Source organism: Ictidomys tridecemlineatus, chromosome 15, assembly GCF_052094955.1.
Source record: "Ictidomys tridecemlineatus isolate mIctTri1 chromosome 15, mIctTri1.hap1, whole genome shotgun sequence".
NCBI classification, from domain to species: domain Eukaryota; kingdom Metazoa; phylum Chordata; class Mammalia; order Rodentia; family Sciuridae; genus Ictidomys; species Ictidomys tridecemlineatus.
This window is the reverse complement of record NC_135491.1, coordinates 7,633,137-7,656,408: the sequence shown is the minus strand read 5'-3', so window position 1 is coordinate 7,656,408 and position 23,272 is coordinate 7,633,137. Positions and strand designations below refer to the sequence as shown.

Below are 23,272 nucleotides of genomic sequence, written 5' to 3'. Positions count from 1 at the left end.
TGAGGTAGTGGGGAATGAAACAGAGCAAATTATTTGATGTGCATTTGCAAACATATCAAATGAATTCCAATAATTCATACAATTATTATACTTCACCAAGAATAATGTTATGCTTAAGTATGAATGCTTTTCAATGCATCCTGTTGTCTAGCTCAGCTTCTTAATGGTTTATCTATGTCTCTCACCAAACTTTCAACTTTTCAACTACTTTTTCTTTTTTTTAAGAGAGAGAATTTTTTAATATTTATTTAGTTTTTGGTGGACACAACATCTTTATTTTATTTTTATGTGGTGCTGAGGATCCAACCCAGTGCCCCGCGCATGCCAGGCGAGCGAGCTACCGCTTGAGGCACATCCCCAGCCCCTCAACTATTTTTTCTCATATCTTTTCTCACCCCACATTTATTTCTCTTTCCTTCTTTTACTCTGATGTATAAATGTGATACTTTTGGTTTTGTCCTACAGGGGTGAACTTTCTTCATTTTCCTTCAAGCCCTTTTCCTCTGTCTTGTTCCTACTGGTTACTACTTACTGATCTATCTGACACTATACCCACTTTCCCAATTGTCATCATTTATTTCACTTAGGACATTCATGGAGTCTCAATTTTGGTTGCTGTGTTTATGAACTCTATAACTTCCATTCGGTTATCATTATACCTTCTATTCCTTGGGTTTATATTCTCTTTTCAACCATCACCAAGTTCTGGCCATGGCGGTGTACACCTGTAATCCCAGCAACACAAGGGACTGAGGCAATAGGATCCCAAGTCCAAAACTAGTCTCAGCAGATGACCAAGCAACTCTGCAATTCAGGGAGACCCTGTCTCTAAGTAACATATAAAAAAGGGCTGGCAATGTGGCTCAGTGGTTCAGCACCCAGGTTCAATCCCTGGTACCAAACCAACCAAACCAAACATCAAACATCAGTAAGTATCAGCATTGCTTTCTTGAAAGGTTAGTTAGCTAGCTTGAGCATTTTTGTAATTCTCCTTTCACTTTAGTGGCAAATACTTTGAACTTCTTTGTTGACTCATTGTTGGGTGTGTATTGATTGATGTTCACTATGCAAGGAGAGATTTTTTTGCTCAAACTTCAAAACAATGACCACAAAATTCAGCCTACCAATCTGGTGGCCTCTTCTGAACACAGTCTCACCAGCATGCAAAGTCTGGGCTGGGACCCAATAGACCTCATTAGCAGGCCACATCTCACCGTGGAGGCCTCTGAGTGAAAAGTATATGTTCAACTACAGCACATTTAGTACTGTAGCAGTTATGTGTAAACCACTTTTAACACTAGGATAACATTCAAACTTGTGGTCTTAATGATATTTTATTTTTGTTTTTTTCAGAACACATGGATGTTTTAGTTCAGAACTTGTGATCCTATTGATATTCAATAGAGAATATGTTCTATTTCCCTGCTTGTTGATATTTTCTGTGAACTCAGGATTCCAGTGTTGGTTTACAACCTTAGCTGTGCTATTCAGATCCAGCCCTAGAATGTATCCATGGGATTGGGCTGAGGTCCCCTGGGCTTAGTTTTCAAACTCCTTTCTATGCTTGTTAGCACATGTATGCACAGGTAGGGTCGAGTGTACGGGTTCATCAGGACTTCATGGGATACTGATTTGTAACCCTCCATCTTCATGACTGTTAGGTGGAGCAATGGAGATTTGGGAGTTTGTGTATCCCATCTTGAAGAGGAAGCAAATTTTAATTTTAAAGACAGAATGTTACTTTTTTGACAAATGCAGAACATTTTGCTAATGTTGTAAGTATGGTGTGGAAATATAAATGATGAAGCAATCCAGGCTACTAAAATTAACAATTTTAGGCTATTAAAAATTCAGGCTATTAAAAGTAAAAGTTCCTCCTGCCTATGCTTCAGGGAGTGTGGAGGACATTGAAACACAGAGTAATTGCAGGAAAAACAGTGACCCCCCGTGGAGCAGCCAGAATGGTCTCTGGAGACCTGCTAGGGGTCAGCTTGGATCCAGAGCTGTGGCCATTTCCATCAACTGTGTGGATACTTTCAGTGTCTTTCTAGATCCTTAGTTTTACTTTCTGAAGCACTCCAACAGGAGTGATGACTTAGCACTCCTGATTAATAAACCTAACAGTTACTCCCAGAGGGTCATTGTGTGCCTGGGAGAGGATCCATTGCTTCTCTGGGTGCATCAAAATGATTCATGGTAAACAAGGTCATTGAGGGAGGAGGTGACAAGGTGATGGACGACCCCTGGGAGGAGAGGTGTAGTCATTCTGTCCCTGAAATTGAGGCTCTGCAGGTCAGACACTGCCTTTCCAAGACACCTCACGGTGTCAAAGAGGCTGACTGCCTGGAGAAGGACCCTGCAGCCCTCAGCACCAGGAGACAGTGAGGTGGGAAGATCCTATATGAATTCCCTTTACCACATCTGAGCTTCTGCAAGGGACTTGAGTCCGTTTCAGATTTTTCTTTCTAATATTTGTCTTAATGTCCCTATATGTTCCTCTCTCTTAATTTCTAACTCTAATTCTCTTTTCTTTTGTATATGCCTGTGCTGTCTGCATTCCTTCATTTCCTGTGTGTGTCAGAGTCTGTCATACCTCTGTATATCTGTCAGGGTTTCAATGGAGCTGTGTTTAAAATCTCTGTCCCACATTGATCTTGAGTTTTCTCTTAACACCTATGTGAAATTTCCATTCTGTTCTATACACTGTCTCAGGTGTCCTGTAATCTGTGATTTTTCTTAGGTTCTCATCTTCATTTTCATGGCTCATTTGATATTCAGTTATATTTCAAAAGAGCTGCATCCAATTTCATTTCATGCCTGCCTTTCTACTCTACTCTCAGTCTTATGTGTCTCTGCAGCATGCTTCCATATATATAACTTTATCACCTTTTTAAAATTAGTGGACATCAATTTTATTAAAATGCTACAGTCAGAGTTATTTATGTCATCATTTTCCAATTGGAAGCTTAACATTTTTATCATGTCTCATTTCTGATTTTCATCTCCTTTTAAAAATTCTATCTAAATGGTATCATTCTTAAATGGAGATTTAATAAGTTTTGTGATAAAATATAGTAATCCAAAAGATTTCTTATGACTTTGTTCCCAATAACCTAGAACAATCTCTCATATAGTTCAAATAATTTAGTGAATACTTCTGCAGTTTGCCTCCATAAAATGTAATCTGTTTATTAAGAAGGATAATGCTGCCTTCTTTCCAGTGATTAAAACCTGTACCTTCTGTATTGACAATCAAGCCCTTTGCAGGCATCAGGAGCAGAAGATACTTTTGAAGATACAGGGAAAGAAGATACTTTTACTCAGATCTGATCTGAGAGGGAGGCTTCCCATGTTTAACCCCAAATATGATACTGTTTATACAGCTGATATAACCTCAAGGTAAGTAAAATCTTCTCTATTGCTACATCCTAAAATTTTTAACTTTTATTATGTGTATTTAATCTCATGATTTTATGGGAAAAATCTATTCTATCTATATAAGTTGATGATGAGTTTTTCCTTTAGAATCTACAACCGTGGCTGATGACACAGCTGAGGTTTACAATGCCACATGAATCTTCATTTTTGGATAACTCAGTTGCTCAGATGCTGGAATTTTTTGCACAATGTGGGTTTCCTATCTGCAATGAATTTTTGCAGACTGATTTTTAAATTTTTTATTATTTTATTTTTATTTGCTCCAATCAGTTATACATTTGTAAGTGGAAGTCCACATCTTGTCATCAATGTTCCAACTGTGTTTCTCTCTGCTGGGAAGGCTATGCTGCCCACAGTGTGATGAACAGAATCCACTCTCCTGCCCTTAGGAAGTGTTTGCAGATGTTTCTGCATCTGCTGTTTGGCATCCTTCACTGTTGAAGCATTATTTGGGATTTCTTTTGGAGGAGTTTTTCCCACTAATTGATATTATCATGGGGAGCACTGCACTGTGCTTTCTGAAGTTACAAACTATATGGTAACTCAAGTCTTCTAGAAATTTCCCGATAGCTCTCAAAATTCCCATATTGGTGGCACAATCAATCCCAGTCTCATCTTCACAAATATTTGCAATTTCCCAATTGCTCTTTCATATTTTTATTTATTTCCTTTTTCTTATATCTCTTCCTCTTTCTTTCTCCCTTTCCCTCTCCCTCTCCCTCTCTTTCTCTCTTTCTCCCCACCTCTCCTCTTGAACCTACCACTGATGTTCATTCCCAGCCCTTTCTATTTTTTAATTTGAGACAGGGTCTCATTAATTTGCAGAGACTGGCTTTCAACTTGCTATCCTCTTGCCCCAGACTTCGGGGTCACTGGTGTTGGGGTGCAGCGGAGCGTCGGAGGGGAGAGACCACACAAGAGACTCACTTCATGCAATCGCAGGGGGGAAATTTATTGAGGATCCGTTCCAGCGCGCTGGGACTCTGTGCCCACTCAAGAAGGGAGAGCGGCTCAGAGCCCAGAGAGGAGGTCAGGTGGAGCTTAAGTACACTTTTTGGAGAGGGTGGGGGGCTTTGCATACATCAGAACAAATCATCATGAGGCGCGGGAAAATTGAACAACAATTCTGAAACATGATTAGTACATACATTGGCGGGAACAATTTGGGCAGGGGTGATTGGTCATTTCTAAGTGGGGTACACATTTAAATTGATTGGTTCTGGGGCCTAGATGTTTACGTGCCATGCTACCTAGAGCCCTTAGCTATTAAACAACCAGGGAATCAATGAAGACATTTACTAGGCAGTTCCCGAATTGTCCTAACAACTTTACAGAGATTACAGGTTCCGGGGATAGCAGAGGAATTGTAACAATAGACTTTTATAATTGTAACAATTGTCTTTTACTTTTTAGCCCAGGCCTTGTAATCTAGAAGCTTTACAATGCCCTAGTCTCTTACACTTTAACTCAAGCTCTTGCAGCTTGGAATCCCCTTAGAATTTTTACCTTTACACTGGATTACAGGAGTGCAACACTACTTCTGACCTCTCACTAACATTGTACACCTGACACTATTGTGCTCTCAAAATAGTAGTACATTCTCATAACAGGGGTGTTAAATGTAGGATTTTTTTACAAGAAACTGAGTTTGACTTTGTTTTCCCTTTCTATTCTGGGTTGTTGGTATTATGTGCTCTCCTTCATAGAAATTATTTTCTTTATTTTAGGTCTTACTCTGCTATTTGTGTTCAAATGCCATCACTTCTAGAAGGTTCTAATGTATTCTGCACATGTACTTCCAGAAGGCAATCCCCAGTACTGCTTGTAGAGTTTTATTCACCAGGTGACAAGTAAAAGGTGCTTGTGTTTTGAACACATTGAGAGATCAGGGTTTTCCTGTTTGTCTTTTGTGACTTGTAGTTAGGGCCTTGACGTAAAGTGCCATGTCACATGAGCTCTTGCACTTGGTGGCCCTCCCTTCAGGGCTGGCTTCTGGCACATTTCCTCCCTGCTCTCAAGTGCCTCAGGAGAAACCTGGGATTTGGCAGTGAGTGTGGGTGTGGTGCTGTCTTGATCTTTATTTCTTCCTTAGAACTTTATAGTTACACAGAGTAGTTGGATTCATCCTGACAAAATCTTCCATGTGTGGAAGATTCACCACCCCCTTTCCCTCCCCTTTCTGCCCTGTGCTTCCCCTCTCCATTTCTCCTTCCTCTGCTTTTATTATCTTGACATTGTTTTGCAGGTTCCTTGATTAGAAAAGACTACTTATAATCTCCCACTCTGGTATTTTAATTATCCATGATTTTACTTCAAATACTTTGATAATATCTGTTTTGAAGAATAAAATGTGAAAACTGGTTGGTGACTTTTCAACGTGTCTGACTTCAGTTGCTAGCCTTGCCAGGAAGTGAAAGAGCTTCCCACGTTTTGTCTCTTAGGATGCATATCTGTTCATTGGAGCACATAGTTGTCTTTATGCATGTGGTGTAGAGTGCGCTTTGTGATTTATAAACACGGTGTGGAAGGTGTAATAAGGTAGTAAATACACCCATAGCTTCCACTATTTAACAGACAGTCCTACCAAGATTATTTTCATTTCACGCTCTTGCTAAAATTGAAACATCTGACAGAAGTTCCTGATGTCCCCTCTCTGTGCACTGGTGGGACAGACACCATCTCAGCCTGGGTGCTGAAATCCCCTTCTGCTGTTTCCATCTTCCCACCCTGTTGTTCTGTGTCCTGTCGTGGGTTGAGCTTGTGTTCCTTCATTTCCCTCTTGGTTTTTCCCTCCTGGGAGGACAAGAGTAGTGTGCTTGGACTCCTCAGGTCCCAGGGTTTCTCCTCTCTGCAGGGATCCTCTTTCCTCTGCTCCCCTGCAGTGGGGCTGATCCTACCCATCCATCCAGGCTGTGCAGACTTGGGGGCATAATGTCCAGATGAGAGCCTGGGAATCACCCCTGGGCTCCTAGCCCCTGCAGGGGGAATCTGATCTTCATTGATACTGAAGGGAATGTTGTGAATAGATCTAAATGATGAAGTTATAAAAGATTTGGGATTGCTAAGGGCAGGTGTCCTGGGAAGGAGAGAAGATGGCTGAAGAAAGATCTCTGCTAAGAGTGAGGAGGGGGTAAGCCACGCCTTAGTGAAACTGGAAAATTGCAAATGATCAAACATTTGAGGTTTCACCTGCAACCATCAGAGCATGTGTTCAAGATATGGTGCACTTTCAAAAGTCAGAGTATGTTCACCACAGTCAAAATCAAGAGTTGTGATTTTTTTTCTTTTTTTTAAAGAGAGAGTGAGAGAGGGGAGAGAGAGAGAGAGAGAGAGAGAGAGAGAGAGAGAGAGAGAGAGAGAGAATTTTTAATATTTATCTTTTAGTTCTTGGCGGACACAACATCTTTGTTGGTATGTGGTGCTGAGGATCGAACCCGGGCCGCACGCATGCCAGGCGAGCGCGCTACCACGTGAGCCACATCTCCAGCCCAAGAGTCATGATTTTAAAACAATTCTAACTCATAAGCATGAATTACATAGTTGGTGGGAGACACAAATGAGCCTGTGGAGGAACAGGACTCTATCACTGTGGGGGCTCAATAGTTAATCTGAGTGCTGCTTCCTTAACAGTAAAATGAGTGTGGGATCATTGCAGTACAGATCATGCCCAAGCAGGGACTGTGTAGCCTGGGTGGTGAAAGTGACCTGAGAATGTTCTCATGGACTTGCTCAGTGTGGAGACATATGGGGAATTGACCAGAGGTCCGGGAGGGAATGAAGGACTGTGGTTCATGTGAAGAACAACTGGCTCAGTGTGAGACTGACCAAGTATTCTAAAGTATCCCTAAGCAAATGAAATAGTGAAATAAACTCCAGAATCCAATAAGAGAAATTGAGATGTTAACCTCATTAATTTCTTTTTTTTTTAATATTTATTTTTTAGTTCTCGGCGGACACAACATCTTTGTTGGTATGTAGTGCTGAGGATCGAACCCGGCCACACGCATGCCAGGCGAGCGCGCTACCGCTTGAGCCACATCTCCAGCCCTCTCATTAATTTCAATATTAACCTGAAAGAATGTCATAGCAGTTTTGTTGCAGTTACATTTGTGAAGATTCTCTTTTCTTTTCTCTTTTAAATATTTTTTGTAGTTATACATGGATACCTTTATTTTATTTATTTATCTTTATGTGGTGCCAAGGATCAAACTCAGGGCCTCACAGGTGTTAGGCAAACATTCTTCCACTGAGCTACAACATCAGCCCCTACTAATTCTTTTTTCATAAAAAAGCATAAGAAACATTCAGATAAAAGGGTGGATATTCCACAAGTTTCAGGCCTCAGGATTCAGAGATGTTTATTGGACTGCATTTATCCGACATGATATGAGTGCTGGTTCTGCTGGGTATTTCCTTCTATGTTGTTTGTCCTGAGCACTGTGGGACATTGAGCAGCAATCTTGGCCTCGACCTCCTGCACGTCAGTAGCTCTGCACAAGTTGTGAGAACCACAAATGACTCAGATTATTGCTGTTTGGCCCATGATTTGGGTGGGAGGTAAAAAGTCCCCACATGGAGATCGCTGTGTTGGAAGAGTGTTTAACAGTCACTGACTTGCAGGAAGGGCGTGTGCTGTGAAAACTCCAAGACAGAAGTTCAAGTACACAGGGTCATCTGTCTGTTGGAAGGACCATGCTCTTCAGAGAGGTGAGACTACAGAACACAGGCTGAAGATGAAACACAGTCTGAGCGCAGAACAAAACTTGTCAGATAAGCTGCACGCACGCCTTTCACACAGGACACACATCCCCTGCTCACTATCGTAGAATGCGGTGAAGTGGCTCAAAATCCACCTTCTTTCTCTCCTCCTTCTGTCTTCTGTTGTTCCCATGAATTTCTGGAAGCCAGGCCCTGAAACACTAGAGAGTTGGACATTTCATCATCCTCTTCTCTGGAACAGTCAATATTCTTGCAAAGCTCTATTTGAAAAAAACTCTAAGTAATTACTCATTTCTTATTGCAGGCTTAGTTTCCCTCGTAAAAGTTCAAATACATCGGAACATTATGATCCTGGGGCAGGAGGGTAGCTCAATGGTACTTCACTTACCCAGCTTACATGAAGACCTGGATTCCATCCCAGACACTGCAAAATAATAATAACAAGATGATGATTCCAAGCAACATAATCTTTGGGGCTTTCCTCATCTCTCAGTTGTGCATTGGTGTCCTGGGGAACTCACTGCTCTTCCTGTTATATGCCTACACCTTCTTAGTTAAACCCCATCTGAAGAAGCACATCGATCCCATAGTTATGCACCTGATGTTGGCCAATGCTTTGACCATCATGTTCACCTTGATACCAGATATAGCATCCACCTTTGGAGTAAGGCAGTTTTTGAACGAGGTTGGTTGTCAGACAGTTTTATTTTTATACAGAGTGACGCGGGGTGTTTCTATCTGCACCACCTCTCTCCTGAGTGCATTTCAAGCCATCACTGTTGGTCCCAGTAACTCTAAGTGGGCGTGGCTTAAATTTAAGCTCCCTACATGGACTTGTCCTTTGTTCCTTTCCTTCTGGGTCCTTAACATGCTCATCTACTTCCACGTCATTGAATCCATCACAGCCATTGGAAATTTCACCATGGATGGTCCTGGCTATGCTCATGCATACTGTAGAAATAGAAATTTTGGAAAACACAATTCATCATCATTTTTTATTCCCCTGCTGGTTCGAGATCTGGTGTTTGTGTTCCTCATGATCTGCACCAGCCTGTACATGGTGAGTCTCCTCTACAGACACCACAGGAGAGCCCAATATGTCCGCAGCTCCCGTGTCTCCTCCCAGACATCCCAAGAACACAAAGCCACCCGCACCATCCTCCTGATTGTAAGTTGCTTTGTGTTCTTTTATTTCTCAGACAACTGTTTGACTCTTTATTCCTTTTATGCACACAAGAAAATCCCAAGTCTGGGTGGGCTTACTAGAGCTTTGTCATCCTGCTACCCAACCATCTGCCCATTTTTGCTGATGAAAAATAAAAGAACTGTTTCCTAATTCATTCTTTTCAGTTATGAGAATGACAGGTTCCTGTAGGGCAGCTGATGCCTGGTGTGATGCCCCAGGCTTTAGTCTGCAACAGGGCAGGGTCCATAATGATTTAGAGGGGTCAAGAAAGGCCATTTTCCCTTGAGCACTTCAAACTATACAGTTTGATTTCAGACATTCTACTAGGTTGAAATGCACTCAGAAGACTTACTGTGAACAAATGTATGTGAAGATCACACTGATAATTTTCAAACGGATTACATGTTCTACTTGTACTTTGAACAAAATGTATTTATTTCTACCTACAATTCAAATTATCTTATATGCACCCTTATGGATGTTTTAAAATAGCCATGGGAAAAGGTAAAATTGAAAGGAATATTAGGAATATAACTGGATGATGAAGGTATGAAAGACACAGGATTGCTAAGGACAGGTGTCTAGGAAGGAGAGAAGATGCCTGAAGAAAGATCTCTGCTAAGAGTGAGGAGGGGGTTAGCCACACCTTAGTGAAATTGGAAAATTACAAATGATCAAAACATTTGAGGTTTCACCTGCAACCATCAGAGCACATATTAAAGATATGTGCTTTCAAAAATCAGAGTAGGTTTACCATGGCCAAATATGTTAAGAGTCATGATTTCAAACAATTCTAACTCATAAACCTAAATTTCAATGTTGCTGGAAGGCCCAAATGAGCCTGTGGAGGAACAGGACTCCAACACTGTGGGGGATCAATAAATAATTTGAGTGCTTGTCCCTTAACAGGATAATGAGTGGGGGATCATTGCAGTACAGATCATGCCCAAGCAGGGATGGTGGTGAAGTGTAGCCTGGGTGGTGAAAGTGACCTGAGAATGTTCTCATGAACTTGCTCAGTGTGGAGACACACATGCAATTGACCAAAGGTCCAGGAGGGAATGAAGGAACAACTGAGTCCGTGGGAGAAAGTATTCCGAAGCAAATGAAATAGTGGTATAAACTCCAAAATCCAAGAAGTGCTGTTGAGACATTAATCACATCAATCCCAATATTAACCTGAAAATATAGATCATTTCTGGTGAAATACCATTGGTTAATCCATTCATTCTCTTTCCATAAGAAAACATTTATAAACATTCAATCAAAAGTTGTATTTTATACATGTTGCAGTCCTCAGGATACAGGGATGCTTTGTTAGCCTGGGCTTATCAACCACGGTTGTAAAAGTGACTGTGCTGCCCCCAAATTCCATATCCTGGGTGTTTTCCTGAGCACTGTGGGATATGGAGCAGCAACCTTGACCTCTACCTCTTGCATGTCAGCAGCTCTGCAAAAGTTGTGAGAGCCATAGATGTCTCAGATCACTGCTGTTTGACCCATGGGTAGGGAGAGCGGTGAAAACCTGTGTTGGATGAGTGTTTAGCAGGCAATGACTTGGAGGAAGGAGGTGTGCCATGAGTACTTCAAGACAGAAGTTTGAGAACACGAGAAGGATCATGCTTTTCATAGATATCAGACTACTGAAATGTAGGTTGAAGATGAAACCCAGTATGGGGCTCAGAAGAAAACTTGCCTTATAACCTGCATATTTGTCTTTCACACAGGCCATTTGTCCCTGCTCAGTACCCTAAAATGCTGTGATATGGATTGAATTCCACCTTCTTTCTCCACCTACTGTTTTGATATCTTGTTCCCAGGAATCCTTGGAATCCAGGCCCAGGAAGTATCTAAGGCTTAAATTTAAGCTCCCTAAATGGAAGTATCCCTTGTTCCTTTTCTTTTTTTTCTTTTTTTTAATTAATTAATTAATTAATTTATTTATTTATTTTTATTGTTGGTCCTTCAAAACCTTGTTCCTTTTCTTCTGGGTCCTCAACATGGTTGTCTACTTCCATGTCATTGAAACCATTACAGCCATTAGCAACTTCACTCTGATTGGTCCTGGGTATGCTCATGCCTACTGCCAAAATAAATACTTTGGAAAACATAAATCACCATCATTGTTTATTACCATGCTGGTTCGAGACCTGCTGTTTGTGCTCCTTATGACGGGCACCAGCCTGTACATGGTGAATCTCCTCTACAGACACCGAGGAGAGTCCAGCACGTCCACAGACCCCATGTCTCCTCCCAGACATCCCAAGAACACAAAGCCACCCGCACCATCCTCCTGATTGTAAGTTGCTTTGTGTTCTTTTATTTCTCAAACAACTGCTTCTCTCTTTATTCCTATAATGCACACTATAAAATTCCAAGATCAGAGGGGATTAGTGGAGCTTTATCATCATGCTACCCCACCATCTGCCCATTTTTGCTGATGAAAAATAATAGAATGGTTTCTCAGTTTACATCATTCTTCTGAAAATGAATGTGACAGGTTTCCAAAGGGCAAATAATGGCAGATCTGAGGCCCAAAGATACAATTTGCAGCAGGGCAGGGTCCCTAATGTTTACACGGGAAAAGAAAAGCCATGCTGTCCTTGAGAACTTCAAATGGCAGAAGTGTGAGCTCAGATATTCTATAAGTATAAAGTGCACTCAGAATTAGAAGACATAGTGTGAACAAATGTACAGAGACAACATTGATGATTTCCACTTTTATTTAGTGTTTAAATTGTAATTTTAATAAAATGAATTCATTTATACTCTTCAAAATATTTCATATGGGGGGGATAGTAGAGGATAGGAAAGGCAGCAGAATTAAACATACACTAGTATGGCAGTATGTAAAAATGTGGATGTGTAACCGATGTGATTCTGCAATCTGTATACGGGGTAAAAATGGGAGTTCATAACCCACTTGAATCAAATGTATGAAATATGATATGTCAAGAACTATGTAATGTTTTGAACAACCAATAATAAAAATTTTAAAAAGAAAAAAAAATAAAAAGATAATAAAAAATATTTCATATGCAGGCTTATTTTTTTAAAACAGCCATGGGAAAATGTAAAATTCAAATTGGGGTTCCCATGATACTTCTATTAAAGTGTGCTGGCCTATGAAACTGCTTCGGTGTATCCCACAAATGCACACTTCCAACCATTCATTTTCAGACACCACTTTAGGGCTTCAATGTACCCAGGGTTCTGAGAGCAAAGGGACTACATAGGCTCTTCATGGTGTAGGAAAATTTTTAAAGTTAATATTCATAAGAAATCCCATGGTTTGAGGTATTCACTAAGATGTTTTAATACATCTCTTTAATATTGGTAAAATTGTTATTAATTTGACATATAGCTACTAGTTAATGTAAAAGAAATGATAATAACTAATATACACAATAATCTAAAATCTATTCGCTAAACATCAAGTTGAATTGTTTCAATCTTTTCACTAAAGACAACTTTATCATTGAAACACTGTCCCAAATATAATTATTTAATGTAGGTTTTTAATCAAGGAATCTATAGTGGCCAATAAGAGCTTCTAAATGCATTATGTGACCAGGTTAAACCCTTTTAATACGAATAAAAATAACTTTCAGCAGCTTTACCCTAAACATTCTAACTAAGGAGATATGCTGGCCTCAGGCTGGTAATCACAGGTCTTAGATCCTCAAGCCAATCGTCATCTGCAGGCCACACAAACAAAATGAGTAATGAGTTTCACAAGGTGAGTACAGAGTTTCAAACACAGATGTGCTCTGTATATTGAAGGGGAATAATACCTAATTCCCAGGGCATACAGTGCAATAAGAGCACAGACCTGCCAGTAGCCACACTTATACCCCTCCAATATGGCCTTAGGACAGCACTGGAAGCGGGGACAATATTACAGGTTTTCAGCTTTTTCCAGAGTTTGAGCAGGTTAACAAGCAAAACCAGGGTGGCCACGTGCAGGCTGCAGTTTCTTCAGACTCTAAAAGAGCGCAAAAATGCTTGCTGTACTTAACGGTCCAAAATCAGCCTTCATTCACAGTCTGCTTTGCCAGGGGCTAGAAGGAAGTTCTCCTTCAAAGAATAGCCTGACAGTTACAAGAAACAGCCCCCTGGGAGACATCCTGCCTGGGAGACATCCTGCAGCCATCCATCTCCCTGAGACATTCTTTTGACATCTGTCTTCCTGAAACATCCTGAGGTTATCTCACCTTGTGAAGACATCCAGCAACTGCCGATAAGAGAGCTTCCCCATCCCCAGCATATAAATACCCCTGTGTGAACAATAAAAATTTGCAGCTTGATCAGACTCCTGTCTTGCTGTCACCTTTCGTGTCTCTTGTCCCTTCATTCCTCCCCATCTAGGTTCGATGCCCTCGTTGATGTGTCCTGCCGGTCGGGACATGCTTGATTCTTTATGCAATGAGCCCCCACATGATTGTATTTCTCTGGCCAAAGCTTATTTATTGGGGGGTGACTATCTGCTTTGGGATCTCACTGGACTGATAATTGCACTGAACAGGCTAAGAGAAACCAGAGACAAGTCTTTAATGCCCCTTTGGAGATGTTAACTGGAAGTGGAGAATTTGCAGATTTGGAAAGGCAGATAAATTATGATCTAGCAATTTATGATCAAATTACTGCATGTGTCAAAAGGTGTGGAGGGAATTGCCTAATAGAGGTGAATCAGCTCTGGATTTTAGTCAAATCTGACAAGGATAAGAGGAGCCATTCTCAGATTTTGTGGCACGTCTCTACGAGGCAGCCAACAGATCAAAAAGAGACTGGAATGCCTCTGAGTCCTTGGTCAAACAGCTAGAATTTGAAAATGCTAATAAACTTTGTCAGGAGATCCTCCAACCCAATCGAAAAGGGGGGACTGTTTCTGAATTTATTCACCTTTGTGCGGATGTGGGTCCCACACAGATACAGGGCTTAACACTTGCTGCGACTCTGAACAGGTGCTACAACTTCAGTCTTGGACAGCCATTCTCACAGGCGGTGTTTCAACTGAGGTAGAACTAGGCACATGGCTCAGGACTGTGAGTCCCTGCGCAACAGGGCAGAGACCTCTCCTGATTGGCGTAGATGTCGCTACCAGAGAGTGACCACTTGGTGTGGGAAAACTTCAATAGATATGGTGGGGGCAGCTGGCCACCATGTCTAACTTCCTACTTCTCTGCTACTGGGAAACCAGGGCGGGGCCTCCATGGCCCCTCAAACAGTAGGGGGTTACAGTGTAAGCGGGAAGAGGAGTCACAGACTCCTATGTCATTCGGGTGGGCCATGTGGGCTCCTCACTACTACCAGCCGACTCCACAAAGACAATACAGTTATGGCCAGCTGTGAGAGTAACCCTTAACCCTAAAATAGGGCCAGAAATCAAACTCATTGTACAGTCAAATTGCACTACTCAGCTCTCTTCAAGAGATGTATTGGTGCAAGTGATATTCTTGTCTTGCCACTCCACAAACAGCCCAGATGAGACCTCAACAACTCACAAAAGACAAATAAGAAAAACATGATCTCTCAAAATGTTCAAAACACAAGCACTCCTTACTTACCAAATGGTGAATGAAACTCTATTATGTAAAGCATTGTGGATGTGTCTTCTGGAAGGAAATGTGGAGACCACATAAGAACGTTGAAGGAGTGATGGCATTAGAACAGGAATAGCAGAATGAGTTCTAAAATAAAGAAGAGAATTTCCATGAAAAAGTGTAGAATAATATCAACAACCCTAAATAGGAAAAACAAAGTCAAACACCATTTCATGTTCAGAACACTAGAAAAACTAGGGATAGTAGAAATGTACCTCAACATTGTAAAAGCTATCTATGCTAAGCCAAGGCTACCGTTATTCTAAATGGAGAAAAACTAGAGACATTGCCTCTAAGAACTGGAACAAGACAGGGTGCCCTCTCTCACCACTTCATTCAACATAGTCCTTTGCAGAGGTGGGCGAGAGGGTCCAGGGTGGTCCTGAAGGAGGAGTGGCGTTGGTGAAAGAAGAAGAGTCGGGACAACAGGTTGCAAGTTATGAGCAACCTCCAGAAGACATCTAATTGCCCCTGGAGGGATCTTTATTTTTATACTTTTTTAACAGGTGTTCTTTCAGGTAGTTAATGGATAGCTTCAAAGCCCTAAATTTTTTTGATTTACATAATTTTCAAGAGTTACAATCTTTTCTGATATATTGATTACTTAAGATATTAAGTACATTGTTCAAAATATTTTTCTGTAACCTTAGACAACACAATGAAGCTTTTACGTTTTCACCTCAAACACTAAGTGCTAGGTGACCCAACTAGACTACATGACTCCTGACCTATTATTCACTTCTAACTTTAAAGCATACCTTATGGCATGTCTCCATTGTATCCTTAGTCTCATTCTGGAATTTTTCCTGCAATCTCAGGCAATATGTACTTTTATTATTGATTCACGTATGCCCTGTTATCCATATCATGAGGATCATAAACTTAACAATCCTAATGGTTCCGGTTTCCAGATGGTACGGCCTTGCCGCAGCATCCCCCATGCTATGACCCTGTCAGACAGCGGGTGCAGGAATGCCTTCACCAGTCCTTAAAACTTTAGCCAGAGCAATTAGATGAAAGAAATTAAAGGGATACAAATAGGAAAAGAAGAACTCAAACTATCACTATTTGCCGGCAACATGATTCTATACTTAGAGAATCCAAAAAAATTCCACCAGAAAACTTCTAGAATTAATAAATTAATTTGGCAAACTAGCAGGATATAAAACCAACACCCATAAATCAAATGCATTTCTGTACATCAGTGATGAATCCTCTGAAAAACAAATTAGGAAAACTACCCCATTCACAATAGCCTCAAAAAAAAAAATAGTTGGGAATCAACAAAAGAGGTGAAAGACCTCTATGATGAAAACTACAGAACACGAAAGAAAGAAACTTAAGAAGACCTTAGAAGATGGACAGATATCCATGCTCCTGGATAGGCAGAATTAATATTGTCAAAATGGCCATAACACAAAAGCATTATACAGACTTAATGTAATTCCAATTAAAATCCCAATGACATTCCTCATAGAGATAAAAAAAAAAAGGCATGATGAAATTCATTTGGAAAAACAAGAGACCCAGAAGAGTCAAAGCAATCCTTAGCAAGAAGAATGAAGCAGGAGTCATCACATTACCAGACCTTAAACCATACTACAGAGCTACAGTAACAAAAACAGCAAGAATCAATAAATGGGATGGATTCAAACTAAAACGCTTCTTCTCAGCAAAAGAAACAATAAGTGAGGTGAACAGAGGCCTACAGAATGGGAGCAAATTTTTACCACACACACATCAGATAGAGCACTAATCTCCAGGAAATATCAAAAATTTAACACTGAAAAACAAATAACCCAATCAATAAATAGGCCAAGGAACTGAACAGACACATCTTAGAAGAAGATATACAATTGATCAAAAAATATATGAGAAAATGTTCAACATTTCTAGCAGTGAGAGAAATGAAAATCAAAACTACCCCAAGATTACATCTCACTCCAGTCAGAATGGCATTTATCAAGAATACAAGCAACAAGTGTTGGCGAGGATGTGGGGGAAAAGGCACATTCATAGACTGCTGGTGGGACTGCAAATTGGTGCAATCAATCTGGAAAGCAGTACAAAATTCCTTAGAAAACTTGGAATAGAACCACCATTTGACCCAGCTATCCCACTCCTCAGTCTATGCCAAAAGACTTAAAAAGAGCATGCCACAGGGACAGCTACATCAATGTTTACAGCAGCACAACTCAAAATAGCTAAACTGTGGAACCAACCTAGGTGCCCTTCAATAGATGAACAGATAAAGAAACTTGAGATATATATATATATATATATATATATATATATGTATATGTATATATATATAATGGAATATTAGTCAGCATTAAAAGAGACTACAACCATGACATTTGCAGATAAATGGATGGAGTTGGAGAATATCATACTAAGTAAGCCAATCCCAAAAAAACAAAGACGGAATGTTTTCTCTGATTCGTGGATGCTGAACCATAATGGGGGAAGGGGATGGGAGGAAGGGAGGGACTTTGGATAAGGCAAAGGGAAGGGAGAGGAAGGAAGGGGGCATGGGGGTAGGAAAGATAGTGGAATAAGATGGGCATCATTCCCCTAGGTACATGTCTGATGACAGAATAGTGTGACTCTACTTCCTGTCCAACCAGAGAAATGAAAACTCAGGCTCCCTATGTATACTATGAATCGAAATACATTCCTCTGTCGTGTATAAGTATTAGAACAAATAAATAAATTTTTTTTTTAAAAAGAAAGAGAACATCACTAGTTTCCCCCCAAACTCTCTCTTTTCCCCTTCTAACCATCCACTAACTGGACTAATACCACCCCATCACTATTGTTTTTAGTCTAAATTCTTGCTCATTCATTTCATAAAGTCTCTATTGTGCTTTTATCTGGGAATTCTCAATGGTTATTACTGTTTCATTGTTCTGTTTAATTGAGTTCTATCCTGTGTCTCTGGTGGCTGCTCAGATAGTCCTAGTTCTGGCTTCTGGACCTCTCAGAGGTGACATCACTCTTCCCTATCTGCGCGCCGGTGCAAGAACCCAAGGACAGCCGGGCGCGGTGGCGCTGGAATGTAATCCCAGAGGCTCGCGAGGCTGAGGCAGGAGGATCTCGAGTTCAAAGCCAGGATCAGCAACTCAGCGAGACCTTGTCTCAAAATAAACTATAAAACAAGGCGGGGATGTGGGTCGGGGTTAAGCGCCCGGGGCTCAATTCCCGGTACCAAAGGGGAAGAAAAGAAAAAGAACTCAGGGAAAGGAAATCTCCACGGCACCCATCCTAACCTAGCTGGTGACGCAATCAGCCACCAACGCTCCCAGACACCGGAAGGAAGCCTCTCAGCCCGGCGTCAGGAGCACGCGGCCCGTCCTCCCACACGTGGAAAGAAATCAGACGACCCTGGGGCCCACGGGGAATGGCCTGCTGGAGCCGGCCGCCCTGAGAGCCCGGGCGCCCGGGACAGGGCACGTCCACGCTGTGTCAGCGGAGCCGCTTCGGCGGGCCATTAACACACTCAGTGGAAAACTGCTAGCCCCTTACTTCTGCTTCCTCGCTTTCCGTTTGTTTTCACGTTTCGTCCCTCTTCTCCCTCAGGTAACACGGGAGGAGGAAGCTAGGCTCCATACTGTGCGTTTGCGGAACGCGTCCCCAGCCGAACCCCGGAACTTGGGTTCCGTTATGTTCTGCTCGCCTGGAAACGATGCCCTGGTAGAATTTGAATCTAACTCAAAAGATTTCACAATAGTTTGAACTTTTGAAACAAGTGGAAGAATCTTGGCAAATTGCAACATTTTTTTTTATCATAGAGATTATTTTAAAAAATCAAAAATACAGAAAATTTGTGTTAATCATTTTACATATTTCCAAGATGCTTAACAGGTTGAGGTGAACTTCAGGCATTTCCTGTAATCATCTGTGGTTAAAATAAGATTTAGGGCTGGATTGTAGCTCAGTGGTAGAGAGCTCGACTCGCATGTGTGAGGGCCTGGGTTCAGTCCTCAGCACCACATAAATAAAATAAAGATACTGTGACTACCTACAACTAAAAAATAAAAAATTAAGATTTAGATTCCTTTTAGTAATGAAATTTTGCTTTTTCCTGACAGTGGTGTCTAGGCCTGACATCTTGCCTCAGAAAGATACTTACTATCTGTTAAAGTGGTTACAGAGATAATTTTATATATTTCTTTTCATATTTTTGACTGGAGATTACTGTATATTTCGGTGCAACTAAAATTATTCCTATCATTCTTTAAATGGGACATAACATGCCATGTAGACAAGACCCTAAAGGTTCTTTAACCACACCATGGTTACCCAGCACAGAGTTCCTGGCAATTTCTCATAGGTCCTGAATAAATATTTCCATTTATATGGTTTTATATTTTACCTGTGGGTTTAGAGAACCCTGCGTGAAATTATGGATTCAAAGAGAATTAGCCAATTTACAGCTAGAGTGTTTCCAAATTAATTTTCAAAGTTTTTGCACAAATCACATTGTGCAAAATAAAAAGTAAAGAATAAGTCTGGCATGTTTTACTATCTCTAGAATAAAGAATAAAAACTTGCTTTCCAATTTATGGGAAAACAAATCTCAATTTTCAGTTCTTTAGTTAATAGCAAGGTTGATGATTTGTGATGTTAATGTGTTTGGAAAGATCTGGTTTGTTTGTTTTGTTTTGTTTGTTTGTTTGTTTGTTTTCATATTTGAGAGCCAAGGGAGACCAAGAACAAAAGACTAAAGGTGAAAAAAAGCAAGGGAGTTTAGGTGCCAGTATTTCTATTCCTTTTTTATTATTTTTTATTTATATATTGACAGCAGAATGCATTACAATTCATATTACACATATAGAGCACAAATTTTTCATATCTCTGTATACAAAGTATATTCACCTCAGAGATTGTTTTTTCTGCTGAGAAGAGACTTTTTAGTTTGAATCTATCCCATTTATTGATTCTTGGTTTTAATTCTTGCATTATAGGAGTCTTATTAAGGAAGTTGGGGGCCTAATTCCATATGATGGAGATTAGGGCCTACTTTTTCTTCTATTAAACGCAGGGTCTCTAGTTTTATTCCTAGGTCCTTGATCTATTTTGAGTAGAGTTTTGTGCATGATGAGATATAGAGATTTAACTTCCTTTTGTTGCATATGGATTTCCAGTTTTCCCAGCACCATTTGTTGAAGAGCCTATCTTTTCTCCAGTGCATGTTTTTGGCACCTTTGTCTAATATATGATAATTGTAATTTTGTGGATTAGTCTCTGTGTCCTCTATTCTGACACTACGGTTAAAGGAGGAAAAAGGATCTTTCCAAAATCACACCAACAACATGTAAAAGCCAACTGTAAATATCAATTTCCCACTCTTTATAAGTATGTCAGAGTGTAGGCCTTACTCTGCTTGTAGTGCCCAGTTCCCTCCCTCAGCTCCAAACCAATCGATGTTCAGCAAGGGGCCTCCCCAAGAGGCTGTTGTCCTTCAGACAGGATCCATTCCTGGTTATTGCAGGCAGGACCTTCGGTAACCATGGGTGGTACCGAAAATAAGGCACAATGTGCCCCTTCAACAAGAATGCCATAATTGTGAGATAAGAAATTGCAATTGTAAAATGAGGTGCAACTGCTCCTCAGAGTCATCTTGCATTCAAAAAGATCTAGAACCAACAATCTCACCTATTAAAATTCCTTTAATTATTATTTCCCAAGAGTTGTGGTTCTTATTCCCTAAAGGAGCTGGAGATGGGCATTTTTTCAATTCTTTGCAGCTTCTTCGTCCCTGCAGCGCCTGGGAGAGCCGCTGCAGCTGGAGGCCTGTGGAGGGGATGGGGTCTCTCCAGCTGCAGCTCAGCTGCCCTGGCACCGCCTGCCGAATGCCAGCAAGGATGCTGTGAGCACCAAGTAATGCCTGACTGCCTCCAAGTCACAAGAAAACACCTTCCTTTAGTCAAATGACTGAGATATCTCAGACCTCTCCTGTGGCCTGGTCTGACAGCCAAAATTCTATAGAAATTTATGTTTTTCTACTCAAGTAAGGAAACTGAGTGAAGAAATAGAATTGTTTTAAATAATAATGGCCTGGCTGTCCTGGTGAAGTGCTTTGTATTAAGATAAACAAACACCTTACCACCAAACATACCTAACTACACCTCTTTAATACGTGAGTTAAGGATGTTGCTAAACCTAGAATATCATGGATGTTTGATTTGCTGGGTGTTTAGATTTTAGGAGGAAAAACACTTTTGTTTATTAAAAAATGGAATATTTGTAATTTTTTGTTCCTAAGATTTTTATACTTCTTTTCATAAATGGACAATCACTAAATGAAGACAAGAAAGTATAAAATTGGGGGAAAAGAATAGACTTTACTAATCAAATGATGCCTTGATTTTTCTAAATGAGAAGATTGTTTTATCTTTAACCCCAAATACAGGAGACATTCCTTAGTAAACTTGTTTGGAAAGATTCGTGTTATAAAGTATATTAGGTTACCCCATCTTATGTATGAAGCAGATTTGATCTCTTTTTTAAGTTCCTGTACTCTATAGTTGTGATTGCACTTTGTAAAAGATACTACATTATTTTATGTCTTTAAAAAATGTTTAAATGTGGCCTACATACAGAACATTGCAAATGGTTAAATACAAAGTAATGTGAAAACATCGTGACCTAAAAGAATTCTTCACATCACAAGTGTTTTACTTAGATGATGTGCCTTTGATTTAATTTGGGATACTTTTAAAAGGATACTTCATGTTTGTGATAATCTTCAGAAAGCTTGGAAATAAATTCTGTTTAGTTCAAAAAATAAAAATAAAAATTATTTTCAGTGGTTTTATTCTTAAAATAAGCATGAGCTCACTTTATGCTTCGAATGGCCATATTTAGTAAATTATAATATCCCTATTTTATTTTTCATATTGTTAATTTCCATAATAATTGTATATATTGAGGAGCTACAATGTGATCATTTAATACATGTGTATAATAGGGAATGGTCAAATCAGGATACTTAGCATTCTCATCTCCGTAAATCTTTTTTTTTTTTTAAGGAGAGAGAGAGAGAGAATATCTTTTTTGTAGATGGACACAACACAGTGCCTTTATTTTTATGTGGTGCGTGGTGCTAAGAATCGAACAGGGTCCCACCCGTGCTAGGAGAGCACTCTACCACTGAGCCACAATCCCAGCCCCTCCCTTAAATCTTCATCAGGTCTTTGTGTTGGGAATGTTTGAACTCCTCTCTTCCAGTCTTTTATACATTGTATTCTAAGTTGCTGTAAACTATAGTCACCATGTCATGCCTGGCCTCAGAGGACCAGAGTTTATTTCTCCACCTGACTATTTTGGCACCTGTGTCAAGCCCCCCTCCACTTCCTGTCCCCACCCACTCAGCCTCCAGTAACCAAGTAACCAAGTAACCATGGTTCTCTATCCACCTCAGGCTTAGTTCTGACTTCAGGGACCCTAAGCAATTTAGAGAGACCCTGTCTCAAAACAAAAAAACAAAACAAGAAATTTTAAAGGCTGTGGATATAGTTCAGTGGTTAAGCATCCCTGGGTTCAATCCCTAGTATCAATTAAAAAAAAAAAAAAAAGGAAGCTAAGCCTTGTGTATTTTTCCAGCAATGTGATATTGAGACCTAGGTTACTCTTCTCCATGGAATATAAATACTTCCTAGAACAGTAAATTTAACAACATGCTGAACTATCTACCTCCTTTTTTAATTCAACTATCCGTGAGGTTGTGCAGAAGGCAGGGGCTGAACTCCTGGCCAGGTGACTCGGAACTCAGACACACACACACACACACACACACATACACACACACACACGACTTTGGTCTGGAGAGTTTGGTGAAACCACATGGATAAAAATGTGAGGCTGACATTTTTGGAGAGAGAAAAAACCATGAGCCTCTACCACGGGGTTTCAGTGAAAATTTGTTACTTGTTCCATCTCAGAGAGGGAAGGAAAGCTACTATCAGTTAAGTGCAGCATGAAAGGTGGTAGCCTTGGTTCATGTCTAGGGAATACAGGCTCCAAGACCAGAGAGTGGAGCTGGATATTGGTGCTGAGAATGGGCACCTCTCAGACCTGGGGGGCAAATAATAGGAGACTCCAATTATAAAAGTCAGAGGAGCATAAAGACTACTTAATGTCATTTATGCACAATTCAGTGGTTCCCCCTTACTCTACCTTTCTTAACTGTGGAGCGTCACTTCCATTAGACAATCTGGCAGAAAACCCTGTAAAAGGTTTTATCTATTCATATAAACTCAAGATCATAAACTTGATTTCACGACATTTAAAAACTCCCAGAAAGCTTGCCGTAAGTCTGCTT

General features: G+C 40.4%; 1 long non-coding RNA gene across 3 annotated transcripts; it reads right to left on the bottom strand.

Annotated features, from left to right (window-relative positions):
• Nucleotides 1-4,369: 4,369 nt before the first annotated feature.
• LOC106145235 (uncharacterized) lies at nucleotides 4,370-18,609 on the bottom strand. 3 transcript variants are annotated; one of them, XR_013430655.1, is made up of 5 exons: nucleotides 18,472-18,609; nucleotides 14,911-15,033; nucleotides 13,558-13,620; nucleotides 8,546-8,581; nucleotides 4,370-8,357 (listed from the first exon to the last, which is right to left on the bottom strand). It is a non-coding gene; the product is annotated as an uncharacterized LOC106145235 (long non-coding RNA). The 3 variants fall into 3 exon arrangements; XR_013430654.1 differs by lacking the exon at nucleotides 13,558-13,620; XR_005731404.2 differs by lacking the exons at nucleotides 4,370-8,357; nucleotides 8,546-8,581 and having other exon boundaries at nucleotides 12,049-13,620.
• Between the last annotated feature and the right edge of the window lie 4,663 nt (nucleotides 18,610-23,272).